Source organism: Oncorhynchus gorbuscha, linkage group LG19 (assembly GCF_021184085.1).
Source record: "Oncorhynchus gorbuscha isolate QuinsamMale2020 ecotype Even-year linkage group LG19, OgorEven_v1.0, whole genome shotgun sequence".
NCBI classification, from domain to species: Eukaryota; Metazoa; Chordata; class Actinopteri; order Salmoniformes; family Salmonidae; genus Oncorhynchus; species Oncorhynchus gorbuscha.
The window spans coordinates 76,863,877-76,878,876 of record NC_060191.1 but is presented as its reverse complement, the minus strand read 5'-3'; the positions used below and the strand labels follow the sequence as shown (position 1 = coordinate 76,878,876).

The window sequence follows — 15,000 nt, the reverse complement described above, 5'->3', positions numbered from 1 at the left end:
GAAGGCTCTCTAAGATTTTTTGTGTCGTCCTCAGGGCCAATCACACAGGATGTCCTACCATACTGATCACTCTCTCTCCCCTCCCTCTCCTGTTCTCTCTCTCCCCTCCCTCTCCTGTTCTCTCTCTCCTCTCGCCTCCCTCTCCTGTTCTCTCTCTCCTCTCCCCTCCCTCTCCTGTTCTCTCTCTCCTACCCCCTCCCTCTCCTGTTCTCTCTCTCCTGTTCTCTCTCTCCTCTCCCCTTCCTCTCCTGTTCTCTCTCTCCCCTCCCTCTCCTGTTCTCTCTCTCCCCTCCCTCTCCTGTTCTCTCTCTCCCCTCCCTCTCCTGTTCTCTCTCCCCTCCCTCTCCTGTTCTCTCTCCCCTCCCTCTCCTGTTCTCTCTCTCCCCTCCCTCTCCTGTTCTCTCTCTCCCCTCCCTCTCCTGTTCTCTCTCTCCCCTCCCTCTCCTGTTCTCTCTCTCCCCTCCCTCTCCTGTTCTCTCTCTCCCCTCCCTCTCCTGTTCTCTCTCCCCCCTCCCTCTCCTGTTCTCTCTCCCCCTCCCTCTCCTGTTCTCTCTCTCCCCTCCGCTCCCTCTCCTGTTCTCTCTCTCCCCTCCCCTCCCTCTCCTGTTCTCTCTCTCTCCCTTCCCTCTCCCGTTCTCTCTCTCCTCCCTCTCCTGTTCTCTCTCCTCCCTCTCCTGTTCTCTCTCTCCTCTCTCCTGTTCTCTCTCTCCTCTCTCCTCCCTCTCCTCTCTCTCCTCTCCCTCTCCTGTTCTCTCTCTCCTCTCTCCTGTTCTCTCTCTCCTCTCTCCTCCCTCTCCTGTTCTCTCTCTCCTCCCTCTCCTGTTCTCTCTCTCCTCCTGTTCTCTCTCTCCTCTCTCCTCCCTCTCCTGTTCTCTCTCTCCTCTCTCCTGTTCTCTCTCTCCTCTCTCCTCCCTCTCCTGTTCTCTCTCTCCTCCCTCTCCTGTTCTCTCTCTCCCCTCCCTCTCCTGTTCTCTCTCTCCCCTCCCTCTCCTGTTCTCTCTCTCCTCTCCCCTCCCTCTCCTGTTCTCTCTCTCCCCTCCCTCTCCTGTTCTCTCTCCTCTCCCCTCCCTCTCCTGTTCTCTCTCTCCTCTCCCCTCCCTCTCCTGTTCTCTCTCTCCTACCCCTCCCTCTCCTGTTCTCTCTCTCCTGTTCTCTCTCTCCTCTCCCCTTCCTCTCCTGTTCTCTCTCTCCCCTCCCTCCTGTTCTCTCTCTCCCCTCCCTCTCCTGTTCTCTCTCCCCTCCCTCTCCTGTTCTCTCTCTCCTACCCCCTCCCTCTCCTGTTCTCTCTCTCCTCTCCCCTTCCTCTCCTGTTCTCTCTCTCCCCTCCCTCTCCTGTTCTCTCTCCCCTCCCTCTCCTGTTCTCTCTCCCCTCCCTCTCCTGTTCTCTCTCCCCTCCCTCTCCTGTTCTCTCTCCCCTCCCTCTCCTGTTCTCTCTCTCCCCTCTCCTGTTCTCTCTCTCCCTCCCCTCCCTCCCCTGTTCTCTCTCTCCCCTCCCTCTCCTGTTCTCTCTCTCCCCTCCCTCTCCTGTTCTCTCTCTCCCCTCCCTCTCCTGTTCTCTCTCTCCCCTCCCTCTCCTGTTCTCTCTCTCCCCTCCCTCTCCTGTTCTCTCTCTCCCCTCCCTCTCCTGTTCTCTCTCTCCCCTCCCTCTCCTGTTCTCTCTCTCCCCTCCCTCTCCTGTTCTCTCTCTCCCCTCCCTCTCCTGTTCTCTCTCTCCCCTCCCTCTCCTGTTCTCTCTCTCCCCCTCCCTCTCCTGTTCTCTCTCTCCTCTCCCCTCCCTCTCCTGTTCTCTCTCTCCTCTCCCCTCCCTCTCCTGTTCTCTCTCTCCTCTCCCCTCCCTCTCCTGTTCTCTCTCTCCTCCCTCTCCTGTTCTCTCTCCCCTCCCTCTCCTGTTCTCTCTCTCTCCTCCCCTCCCTCTCCTGTTCTCTCTCTCCCCTCCCCTCCCTCTCCTGTTCTCTCTCTCCCCTCCCCTCCCTCTCCTGTTCTCTCTCTCCTCCCTCTCCTGTTCTCTCTCTCCTCCCTCTCCTGTTCTCTCTCTCCTCCCTCTCCTGTTCTCTCTCCCCCTCCCTCTCCTGTTCTCTCTCTCCCCCTCCCTCTCCTGTTCTCTCTCTCCTCTCCCCTCCCTCTCCTGTTCTCTCTCTCCTCTCCCCTCCCTCTCCTGTTCTCTCCTCTCCCCTCCCTCTCCTCTCTCTCCCCTCCCTCTCCTGTTCTCGCTCCCCTCCCTCTCCTGTTCTCGCTCCCCTCCCTCTCCTGTTCTCTTGCTCTCCTCCCTCTCCTGTTCTCTTGCTCCCCTCCCTCTCCTGTTCTCGCTCCCCTCCCTCTCCTGTTCTCTTGCTCCCCTCCCTCTCCTGTTCTCTTGCTCCCCTCCCTCTCCTGTTCTCTCGCTCCCCTCCCTCTCCTGTTCTCTCTCTCCCCTCCCCTCCCTCTCCTGTTCTCTCTCTCCCCTCCCCTCCCTCTCCTGTTCTCTCTCTCCCCTCCCCTCCTCTCCTGTTCTCTCTCTCCCCTCCCCTCTCTCTCTCCCTCCCCTCCCTCTCCTGTTCTCTCTCTCCCCTCCCCTCCCTCTCCTGTTCTCTCTCTCCTCCCTCTCCTGTTCTCTCTCTCCTCCCTCTCCTGTTCTCTCTCTCCCCTCCCTCTCCTGTTCTCTCTCTCATCTCTCCTGTTCTCTCTCTCCCCTCCCTCTCCTCTCCCCTCCCTCTCCTGTTCTCTCTCCCCTCCCTCTCCTGTTCTCTCTCCCCTCCCTCTCCTGTTCTCTCTCTCCCCTCTCCTCCCTCTCCTGTTCTCTCTCTCCTCTCCCTCTCCTGTTCTCTCTCTCCTCTCCTCTCCCTCTCCTGTTCTCTCTCTCCCCTCCCTCTCCTGTTCTCTCTCTCCCCTCCCTCTCCTGTTCTCTCTCTCCCCTCCCTCTCCTGTTCTCTCTCTCCCCTCCCTCTCCTGTTCTCTCTCTCCCCTCCCTCTCCTGTTCTCTCTCTCCCCTCCCTCTCCTGTTCTCTCTCTCCCCTCCCTCTCCTGTTCTCTCTCTCCCCTCTCCTTTCCTGTTCTCTCTCTCCTCTCCCCTCCCTCTCCTGTTCTCTCTCCTCTCCCTCTCCTGTTCTCTCTCTCCTCTCTCCTCTCCTGTTCTCTCTCTCCTCTCTCCTCTCCTGTTCTCTCTCTCCCCTCCCTCTCCTGTTCTCTCTCTCCCCTCCCTCTCCTGTTTCTCTCTCCCCTCCCTCTCCTGTTCTCTCTCTCCCCTCCCTCTCCTGTTCTCTCTCTCCCCTCCCTTTCCTGTTCTCTCTCTCCCCTCCCTCTCCTGTTCTCTCTCTCCCCTCTCCTTTCCTGTTCTCTCTCTCCTCTCCCCTCCCTCTCCTGTTCTCTCTCTCCTCTCCCTCTCCTGTTCTCTCTCTCCTCTCTCCTCTCCTGTTCTCTCTCTCCTCTCTCCTCTCCTGTTCTCTCTCTCCCCTCCCTCTCCTGTTCTCTCTCTCCCCTCCCTCTCCTGTTCTCTCTCTCCCCTCCCTCTCCTGTTCTCTCTCTCCCCTCCCTCTCCTGTTCTCTCCTCTCCTCTGATTATTGGAGGACCAAAAAAAAGCTGATACCGGGGATAGCCTAGTGGTTAGAGCGTTGGACTAGTAACCGAAAGGTTGCAAGTTCAAATCCCGAGCTGACAAGGTACAAAATCTGTCGTTCTGCCCCTGAACAGGCAGTTAACCCACTGTTCCTAGGCCGTCATTGAAAATAAGAATTTGTTCTAAACTGACTTGCCTAGTAAAATAAAGGTAAAATAAATTTAAAAATTAAAAAATCAGATGATTTTTATATGTTTGTAATAATGACAATTACAACAATACTGAATGAACACTTATTTATTTGAACTTAATACATAAATAAAATCTATTTAGTCTGAAATAAATAATGAAAGATGTTCGATTTGGTTTAAAAAATGCAAAAAACAAAGTGTTGGAGAAGAAAGTAAAACTGCAATATGTGCCATGTAAGAAAGCTAACGTTTAAGTTCCTTGCTCAGAACATATGAAAGCTGGTGGTTCCTTTTAACATGAGTCTTCAATATTCCCAGGTAAGAAGTTTTAGGTTGTAGTTATTATAGGAATTACAGGACTATTTCTCTCTATACCATTTGTATTTCATTAACCTTTGACTATTGGGTGTTCTAATAGGCACTTTAGTGTTGCCAGCCTGATCTCTGGAGTTGATAGGCTAGAAGTCATAAACAGCGCTGTGCTTCAAACATTGCTAAGAGCTGCTGGCAAACGCAGGAGTGCTGTTTGAATGAATGTTTATTGCCTGCTGGTGCCTACCACCGCTCAGTCAGACTGCTCTATCAAATCATAGACTTAATTATAACATGATAACACACAGAAATACAAGCCTTTGGTCATTAATATGGTCGAATCCGGAAACTATCATCTCGAAAACAAGACGTTTATTCTTTCAGTGAAATATGGAACCGGTCCGTATTTTATCTAACGGTGGCATCCATAAGTCTAAATATTGCTGTTACATTGTACAAGCTTCAATGTTATGTCATAATTATGTAAAATTCTGGCAAATTAGTTTTTTCTTTGTTAGGAAGAAATGGTCTTCAAACAGTTTGCAACAAGAATTTATTTTAGCTAAATATGCAGGTTTAAAAAAACATACTTCTGTGTATTGATTTTAAGAAAGGCATTTGTGTTTATGGTTAGGTACATTTAGACTCTGTCAATCAACATATTCTTATCGGCAGACTCAGTAGCCTCGGTTTTTCGGATGACTGCCTTGCCTGGTTCACCAATTACTTTGCAGACAGAGTTCAGTGTGTCAAATCGGAGGGCATGTTGTCCGGTCCTCTGGCAGTCTCTGGGGGTGCCACAGGGTTCAACTCTCGGGCCGACTCTTTTCTCTGTATATATCAATGATGTTGCTCTTGCTGCGGGCGATTCCCTGATCCACCTCTACCCTGATCCACCTCTACGCAGACGACACCATTCTGTAAACATCTGGCCCTTCTATGGACACTGTGTTAACTAATCTCCATATGAGCTTCAATGCCATACAACACTCCTTCCGTGGCCTCCAACTGCTCTTAAACGCTAGTAAAACCAAATGCATTTCAACCGTTCGCTGCCTGCACCCGCATCACCACCCTGGATGGTTCCGACCTTGAATATGTGGACATCTATAAGTACCTAGGTGTCTGGCTAGACTGTAAACTCTCCTTCCAGACTCATATCAAACATCTCCAATCGAAAATCAAATCAAGAGTCGGCTTTCTATTCCGCAACAAAGCCTCCTTCACTCACGCCGCCAGACTTATCCTAGTAAAACTGACTATCCTACCGATCCTCGACTTCGACTACTCAGCAAACTGGATGCAGCTTATCACAGTGCCATCCGTTTTGTCACTAAAGCACCTTATACCACCCACCACTGCGACCTGTATGCTCTAGTCAGCTGACCCTCGCTACATATTCGTCGCCAGACCCACTGGCTCCAGGTCATCTACAAGTCCATGCTAGGTAAACCTCCGCCTTATCTCAGTTCACTGGTCACGATGGCAACACCCATCCGTAGCACGCGCTCCAGCAGGTGTATCTCACTGATCATCCCTAAAGCCAACACCTCATTTGGCCGCCTTTCGTTCTAGTTCTCTGCTGCCTGTGACTGGAACGAATTGCAAAAATCGCTGAAGTTGGAGACTTTTCTCTACCTCACCAACTTCAAACATCTGCTATCTGAGCAGCTAACCAATCGCTGCCGCTGTACATAGTCTATCGGTAAATAGCCCACCCATTTTTACCTACCTCATCCCCATACTGTTTATATTTATTTAATTTTCTGCTTTTTTGCACACCAATATCTCTACCTGTACATGACCATCTGATCATTTATCACTCCAGTGTTAATCTGCAAAATTGTAATTATTCGCCTACCTCCTCATGCCTTTTGCACACAATGTATATAGACTCTCTTTTTTTCTACTGTGTTATTGACTTGTTAATTGTTTATTCCATGTGTAACTCTGTGTTGTCTGTTCACACTGCTATACTTTATCTTGGCCAGGTTGCAGTTGTAAATGAGAACTTGTTCTCAACTAGCCTACCTGGTTAAATAAAGGTGAAGGGGAAAAAAAGGACCAGGTAATAACATGGCTGTATACAGGAAATACCAGGTAGTAACATGGATATATACAGGAAGTACCAGGTAGTAACATGGATATATACAGGAAGTACCAGGTAGTAACATGGATATATACAGGAAGTACCAGGTAATAACATGGATATATACAGGAAGTACCAGGTAGTAACATGGATATATACAGGAAGTACCAGGTAGTAACATGGATATATACAGGAAGTACCAGGTAATAACATGGATATATACAGGAAGTACCAGGTAGTAACATGGATATATACAGGAAGTACCAGGTAGTAACATGGATATATACAGGAAGTACCAGGTAATAACATGGCTATATACAGGAAGTACCAGGTAATAACATGGCTATATACAGGAAGTACCAGGTAATAACATGGCTGTATACAGGAAGTACCAGGTAATAACATGGCTATATACAGGGAATACAACTAACGGTTTCTAGCTAGGCTATGGTCAGGGTCTGAGGTGGTGTTTTCACCCGTAGATATTGTAGTTGTTGTATGTAGCATGTTAGATATTATAGTAGATATTGTAGTTGTTGTATGTAGTATGTTAGATATTATAGTAGATATTGTAGTTGTTGTATGTAGTATGTTAGATATTATAGTAGATATTGTAGTTGTTGTATGTAGCATGTTAGATATTATAGTAGATATTGTAGTTGTTGTATGTAGTATGTTAGATATTATAGTAGATATTGTAGTTGTTGTATGTAGTATGTTAGATATTATAGTAGATATTGTAGTTGTTGTATGTAGTATGTTAGATATTATAGTAGATATTGTAGTTGTTGTATGTAGCATGTTAGATATTATAGTAGATATTGTAGTAATGTTTTGAATCACTCAGACGTGACAAAATGTATAAATGTATAGAATGTATAGAATGTATAGAATGTATAGAATGGCAGGAAATAAGCTTTTAAACCTGGAAAATCCCCACCAACGAGGGAACAGGACTTATGCCCATGGCTCACAAGCAGGGGGACGTTCCCCACCAACGAGGGAACAGGACTTATGCCCATGGCTCACAAGCAGGGGGACGTTCCCCACCAACGAGGGAACAGGACTTATGCCCATGGCTCACAAGCAGGGGGACGTTCCCCACCAACGAGGGAACAGGACTTATGCCCATGGCTCACAAGCAGGGGGACGTTCCCCACCAACGAGGGAACAGGACTTATGCCCATGGCTCACAAGCAGGGGGACGTTCCCCCCCGAGGGAACCAACGAGGGAACAGGACTTATGCCCATGGCTCACAAGCAGGAACAGGGGGGACGTTCCCCACCAACGAGGGAACAGGACTTATGCCCATGGCTCACAAGCAGGGGGACGTTCCCCACCAACGAGGGAACAGGACTTATGCCCATGGCTCACAAGCAGGGGGACGTTCCCCACCAACGAGGGAACAGGACTTATGCCCATGGCTCACAAGCAGGGGACGGGGGAACAGGACTTATGCCCATGGCTCACAAGCAGGGGGACGTTCCCCACCAACGAGGGAACAGGACTTATGCCCATGGCTCACAAGCAGGGGGACGTTCCCCACCAACGAGGGAACAGGACTTATGCCCATGGCTCACAAGCAGGGGGACGTTCCCCACCAACGAGGGAACAGGACTTATGCCCATGGCTCACAAGCAGGGGGACGTTCCCCACCAACGAGGGAACAGGACTTATGCCCATGGCTCACAAGCAGGGGGACGTTCCCCACCAACGAGGGAACAGGACTTATGCCCATGGCTCACAAGCAGGGGGACGTTCCCCACCAACGAGGGAACAGGACTTATGCCCATGGCTCACAAGCAGGGGACGTTCCCCACCAACGAGGAACAGGACTTATGCCCATGGCTCACAAGCAGGGGACGTTCCCCACCAACGAGGGAACAGGACTTATGCCCATGGCTCACAAGCAGGGGACGTTGCCCCCACCAACGAGGGAACAGGACTTATGCCCATGGCTCACAAGCAGGGGACGTTCCCCACCAACGAGGGAACAGGACTTATGCCCATGGCTCACAAGCAGGGGGACGTTCCCCACCAACGAGGGAACAGGACTTATGCCCATGGCTCACAAGCAGGGGACGTTCCCCACCAACGAGGGAACAGGACTTATGCCCATGGCTCACAAGCAGGGGACGTTCCCCACCAACGAGGGAACAGGACTTATGCCCATGGCTCACAAGCAGGGGGACGTTCCCCACCAACGAGGGAACAGGACTTATGCCCATGGCTCACAAGCAGGGGGACGTTCCCCACCAACGAGGGAACAGGACTTATGCCCATGGCTCACAAGCAGGGGGACGTTCCCCACCAACGAGGGAACAGGACTTATGCCCATGGCTCACAAGCAGGGGGACGTTCCCCACCAACGAGGGAACAGGACTTATGCCCATGGCTCACAAGCAGGGGGACGTTCCCCACCAACGAGGGAACAGGACTTATGCCCATGGCTCACAAGCAGGGGACGTTCCCCACCAACGAGGGAACAGGACTTATGCCCATGGCTCACAAGCAGGGGGACGTTCACAAGCAGGGGACGTTCCCCACCAACGAGGGAACAGGACTTATGCCCATGGCTCACAAGCAGGGGACGTTCCCCACAACGAGGGAACAGGAACATGGCTCACAAGCAGGGGGGAACAGGACTTATGCCCATGGCTCACAAGCAGGGGGACGTTCCCCACCAACGAGGGAACAGGACTTATGCCCATGGCTCACAAGCAGGGGGACGTTCCCCACCAACGAGGGAACAGGACTTATGCCCATGGCTCACAAGCAGGGGACGTTCCCCACCAACGAGGGAACAGGACTTATGCCCATGGCTCACAAGCAGGGGACTTATCCCCATGGCTCAACGAGGGAACAGGACTTATGCCCATGGCTCACAAGCAGGGGACGTTCCCCACCAACGAGGGAACAGGACTTATGCCCATGGCTCACAAGCAGGGGGACGTTCCCCACCAACGAGGGAACAGGACTTATGCCCATGGCTCACAAGCAGGGGGACGTTCCCCACCAACGAGGGAACAGGACTTATGCCCATGGCTCACAAGCAGGGGGACGTTCCCCACCAACGAGGGAACAGGACTTATGCCCATGGCTCACAGGGGACAAGCATGGGGGACGTTCCCCACCAACGAGGGAACAGGACTTATGCCCATGGCTCACAAGCAGGGGGACGCCCATGGCTCCCCACCAACGAGGGAACAGGACTTATGCCCATGGCTCACAAGCAGGGGGACGTTCCCCACCAACGAGGGAACAGGACTTATGCCCATGGCTCACAAGCAGGGGACGTTCCCCACCAACGAGGGAACAGGACTTATGCCCATGGCTCACAAGCAGGGGACGTTCCCCACCAACGAGGGAACAGGACTTATGCCCATGGCTCACAAGCAGGGGGACGTTCCCCACCAACGAGGGAACAGGACTTATGCCCATGGCTCACAAGCAGGGGACGTTCCCCCACCAACGAGGGAACAGGACTTATGCCCATGGCTCACGTTCCCCAAGCAGGGAACAGGACTTATGCCCATGGCTCACCAACGACGGGAACAGGACTTATGCCCATGGCTCACAAGCAGGGGGACGTTCCCCACCAACGAGGGAACAGGACTTATGCCCATGGCTCACAAGCAGGGGGACGTTCCCCACCAACGAGGAACAGGACCCATGGCTCCAAGCAGGGGGAACAACGAGGGAACAGGACTTATGCCCATGGCTCACAAGCAGGGGACGTTCCCCACCAACGAGGGAACAGGACTTATGCCCATGGCTCACAAGCAGGGGACGTTCCCCACCAACGAGGGAACAGGACTTATGCCCATGGCTCACAAGCAGGGGGACGTTCCCCACCAACGAGGGAACAGGACTTATGCCCATGGCTCACAAGCAGGGGGACGTTCCCCACCAACGAGGGAACAGGACTTATGCCCATGGCTCACAAGCAGGGGGACGTTCCCCACCAACGAGGGAACAGGACTTATGCCCATGGCTCACAAGCAGGGGACGTTCCCCACCAACGAGGGAACAGGACTTATGCCCATGGCTCACAAGCAGGGGACGTTCCCCACCAACGAGGAACAGGACTTATGCCCATGGCTCACAAGCAGGGGGACGTTCCCCACCAACGAGGGAACAGGACTTATGCCCATGGCTCACAAGCAGGGGACGTTCCCCACCAACGAGGGAACAGGACTTATGCCCATGGCTCACAAGCAGGGGACGTTCCCCACCAACGAGGGAACAGGACTTATGCCCATGGCTCACAAGCAGGGGGACGTTCCCCACCAACGAGGAACAGGACTTATGCCCATGGCTCACAAGCAGGGGGACGTTCCCCACCAACGAGGGAACAGGACTTATGCCCATGGCTCACAAGCAGGGGACGTTCCCCACCAACGAGGGAACAGGACTTATGCCCATGGCTCACAAGCAGGGGGACGGAACAGGACTTATGCCCATGGCTCACAAGCAGGGGACGTTCCCCACCAACGAGGGAACAGGACTTATGCCCATGGCTCACAAGCAGGGGACGTTCCCCACCAACGAGGGAACAGGACTTATGCCCATGGCTCACAAGCAGGGGACGTTCCCCACCAACGAGGGAACAGGACTTATGCCCATGGCTCACAAGCAGGGGACGTTCCCCACCAACGAGGGAACAGGACTTATGCCCATGGCTCACAAGCAGGGGGACGTTCCCCACCAACATGGCTCACAAGCAGGGGACGTTCCCCACCAACGAGGGAACAGGACTTATGCCCATGGCTCACAAGCAGGGGGTTCCCCACCAACGAGGGAACAGGACTTAGCAGGGGGCCAGGACTTATGCCCATGGCTCACAAGCAGGGGACGTTCCCCACCAACGAGGGAACAGGACTTATGCCCATGGCTCACAAGCAGGGGACGTTCCCCACCAACGAGGGAACAGGACTTATGCCCATGGCTCACAAGCAGGGGACGTTCCCCACCAACGAGGAACAGGACTTATGCCCATGGCTCACAAGCAGGGGGACGTTCCCCACCAACGAGGGAACAGGACTTATGCCCATGGCTCACAAGCAGGACTTATGCCCGTTCCCCACCAACGAGGGAACAGGACTTATGCCCATGGCTCACAAGCAGGGGGACGTTCCCCACCAACGAGGGAACAGGACTTATGCCCATGGCTCACAAGCAGGGGGACGTTCCCCACCAACGAGGGAACAGGACTTATGCCCATGGCTCACAAGCAGGGGGACGTTCCCCACCAACGAGGGAACAGGACTTATGCCCATGGCTCACAACGTTCCCCACCAACGAGGGAACAGGACTTATGCCCATGGCTCCCCACCAACGAGGGAACAGGACTTATGCCCCATGGCTCACAAGCAGGGGGACGTTCCCCACCAACGAGGGAACAGGACTTATGCCCATGGCTCACAAGCAGGGGGACGTTCCCCACCAACGAGGGAACAGGACTTATGCCCATGGCTCACAAGCAGGGGGGACGTTCCCCACCAACGAGGGAACAGGACTTATGCCCATGGCTCACAAGCAGGGGGACGTTCCCCACCAACGAGGGAACAGGACTTATGCCCATGGCTCACAAGCAGGGGACGTTCCCCACCAACGAGGGAACAGGACTTATGCCCATGGCTCAAGCAAGGGGGACGTTCCCCACCAACGAGGGAACAGGACTTATGCCCATGGCTCACAAGCAGGGGACGTTCCCCACCAACGAGGGAACAGGACTTATGCCCATGGCTCACAAGCAGGGGGACGTTCCCCACCAACGAGGGAACAGGACTTATGCCCATGGCTCACAAGCAGGGGGACGTTCCCCACCAACGAGGGAACAGGACTTATGCCCATGGCTCACAAGCAGGGGACGTTCCCCACCAACGAGGGAACAGGACTTATGCCCATGGCTCACAAGCAGGGGGACGTTCCCCACCAACGAGGGAACAGGACTTATGCCCATGGAACAGGACTTATGCCCATGGCTCACAAGCAGGGGGACGTTCCCCACCAACGAGGGAACAGGACTTATGCCCATGGCTCACAAGCAGGGGGACGTTCGTTCCCCACCAACGAGGGAACAGGACTTATGCCCATGGCTCACAAGCAGGGGACGTTCCCCACCAACGAGGGAACAGGACTTATGCCCATGGCTCACAAGCAGGGGGACGTTCCCCACCAACGAGGGAACAGGACTTATGCCCATGGCTCACAAGCAGGGGGACGTTCCCCACCAACGAGGGAACAGGACTTATGCCCATGGCTCACAAGCAGGGGGACGTTCCCCACCAACGAGGGAACAGGACTTATGCCCATGGCTCACAAGCAGGGGGACGTTCCCCACCAACGAGGGAACAGGACTTATGCCCATGGCTCACAAGCAGGGGACGTTCCCCACCAACGAGGGAACAGGACTTATGCCCATGGCTCACAAGCAGGGGGACGTTCCCCACCAACGAGGGAACAGGACTTATGCCCATGGCTCACAAGCAGGGGGACGTTCCCCACCAACGAGGGAACAGGACTTATGCCCATGGCTCACAAGCAGGGGGACGTTCCCCACCAACGAGGGAACAGGACTTATGCCCATGGCTCACAAGCAGGGGGACGTTCCCCAATGCTGGAAGGTGAAAAGGTTTGGGAACCTCTACTGTACTGGGTACTGCACTGCGCTCTACTGTACTGCGCTCTACTGCACTGTACTGGGCTCTACTGTACTGGGTACTGCACTGCGCTCTACTGTACTGCGCTCTACTGCACTGCACTGGGCTCTACTGTGCTGGGCTCTACTGTACTGCACTCTACTGTACTGCGCTCTACTGCACTGCACTGGGCTCTACTGCACTGCGCTCTACTGTACTGCGCTCTACTGCACTGCACTGGGCTCTACTGTGCTGGGCTCTACTGTACTGCACTCTACTGTACTGCGCTCTACTGTACTGCACTGGGCTCTACTGTACTGCACTGGGCTCTACTGTACTGCACTGGGCTCTACTGTACTGCACTCTACTGTACTGGGCTCTACTGTACTGCACTCTACTGTACTGCACTGGGCTCTACTGTGCTGTACTGCACTGGGCTCGACTGTACTGTGCTCTACTGTACTGTGCTCTACTGTACTGTGCTCTACTGTACTGCGCTCTACTGTACTGCGCTCTACTGTACTGCGCTTTACTGCACTGCGCTCTACTGCACTGCGCTCTACTGTACTGCACTGGGCTCTACGGTACTGCACTGGGCTCTACGGTACTGCACTGTGCTCTACTGTACTGCACTGCGCTCTACTGTACTGCACTACGCTCTACTGTATTGAACTGCGCTCTACTGTACTGCGCTCTACTGTACTGCGCTTTACTGCACTGCGCTCTACTGCACTGCGCTCTACTGAACTGCACTGGGCTCTACGGTACTGCACTGGGCTCTACGGTACTGCACTGTGCTCTACTGTACTGCACTGTGCTCTACTGTACTGTACTGCGCTGTGCTCTACTGTACTGCGCTCTGCTCTACTGTGCTCTACTGTACTGCACTGTGCTCTACTGTGCTGTACTGTACTGCACTGTGCTCTAATATACTGCACTGTGCTCTACTGCACTGCACTGTGCTCTGCTGTACTGCACTGTGCTCTACAGTACTGTGCTGTACTGCACTGTGCTCTACTGTACTGCACTGTGCTCTACTGTACTGTGCTCTACTGTGCTCTACTGTACTGCACTGTGCTCTACTGTGCTCTACTGTACTGCACTGTGCTCTACTGTGCTCTACTGTACTGCGCTGTGCTCTACTGTACTGCGCTCTGCTCTACTGTGCTCTACTGTACTGCACTGTGCTCTACTGTGCTGTACTGTACTGCACTGTGCTCTAATATACTGCACTGTGCTCTACTGCACTGCACTGTGCTCTGCTGTACTGCACTGTGCTCTACAGTACTGTGCTGTACTGCACTGTGCTCTACTGTACTGCACTGTGCTCTACTGTGCTGTACTGCACTGTGCTCTACTGTACTGCACTGTGCTCTACTGTGCTCTACTGCACTGTGCTCTACTGTGCTCTACTGTACTGCACTGTGCTCTACTGTGCTCTACTGTACTGCACTGTGCTCTACTGTGCTCTACTGTACTGCACTGTGCTCTACTGTGCTGTACTGTACTGCACTTTGCTCTACTGTATGACCATGTTCGAACAAGCTACAGCTCTAGACTGAGAGAGATGTCACACACACACTGGCAAGTTAGTGATGCTAAGAGCCTGGGCTTACTGATTAATGACAGTTAACTGTGGTGTGACACCCTCACACTGAGGGGTGAACTAGTGTTGATATGACCTGTCAATGGACCGGGCCGTTGTGTCTCCTTCCTGCTGTTGTAGCAGAACCAAAGGTTTTCTCGTGCTTTGGCTTTGTGATCAGGCTACATAGACGATAAGGGGGTTTTCTCATCCCTGGTTGGCCGACAAGACAACTGAACCGCTGTTACCCTGACTACGACATAAGGCTGTTAACAACGTTATGGACATTTTCTACATTTGCATGAAATCACAACATTTAATATCTCACAGAACGGGCGAGCTTAATGTAAATTAAATTAAACTTTTCAGGTGGGTCGGGCCTCCCGTGGGGGGGGGGGTGTAGGGCCTCCCGTGGGGGGCGGCTGTAGGGTGTCTGTAAGTTACAGCCCACAGAGCCTTCATCAGGGCAGACTGACTCAGTTTGGTTACAGCCCACAGAGCCTTCATCAGGGCAGACTGACTCGGTTTGGTTACAGCCCACAGAGCCTTCATCAGGGCAGACTGACTCAGTTTGGTTCCAGCCCACAGAGCCTTCATCGGGGCAGACTGACTCAGTTTGGTTCCAGCCCACAGAGCCTTCATCAG

The 15,000-nt window shown here is 53.4% G+C and overlaps 1 protein-coding gene across 10 annotated transcripts in view; it reads left to right on the top strand.

Annotated features, from left to right (window-relative positions):
* Nucleotides 1–15,000, top strand: part of aplp2 (amyloid beta (A4) precursor-like protein 2) — a 571,607-nt gene that overhangs the window by 39,906 nt on the left and 516,701 nt on the right. The window lies entirely within an intron of this gene.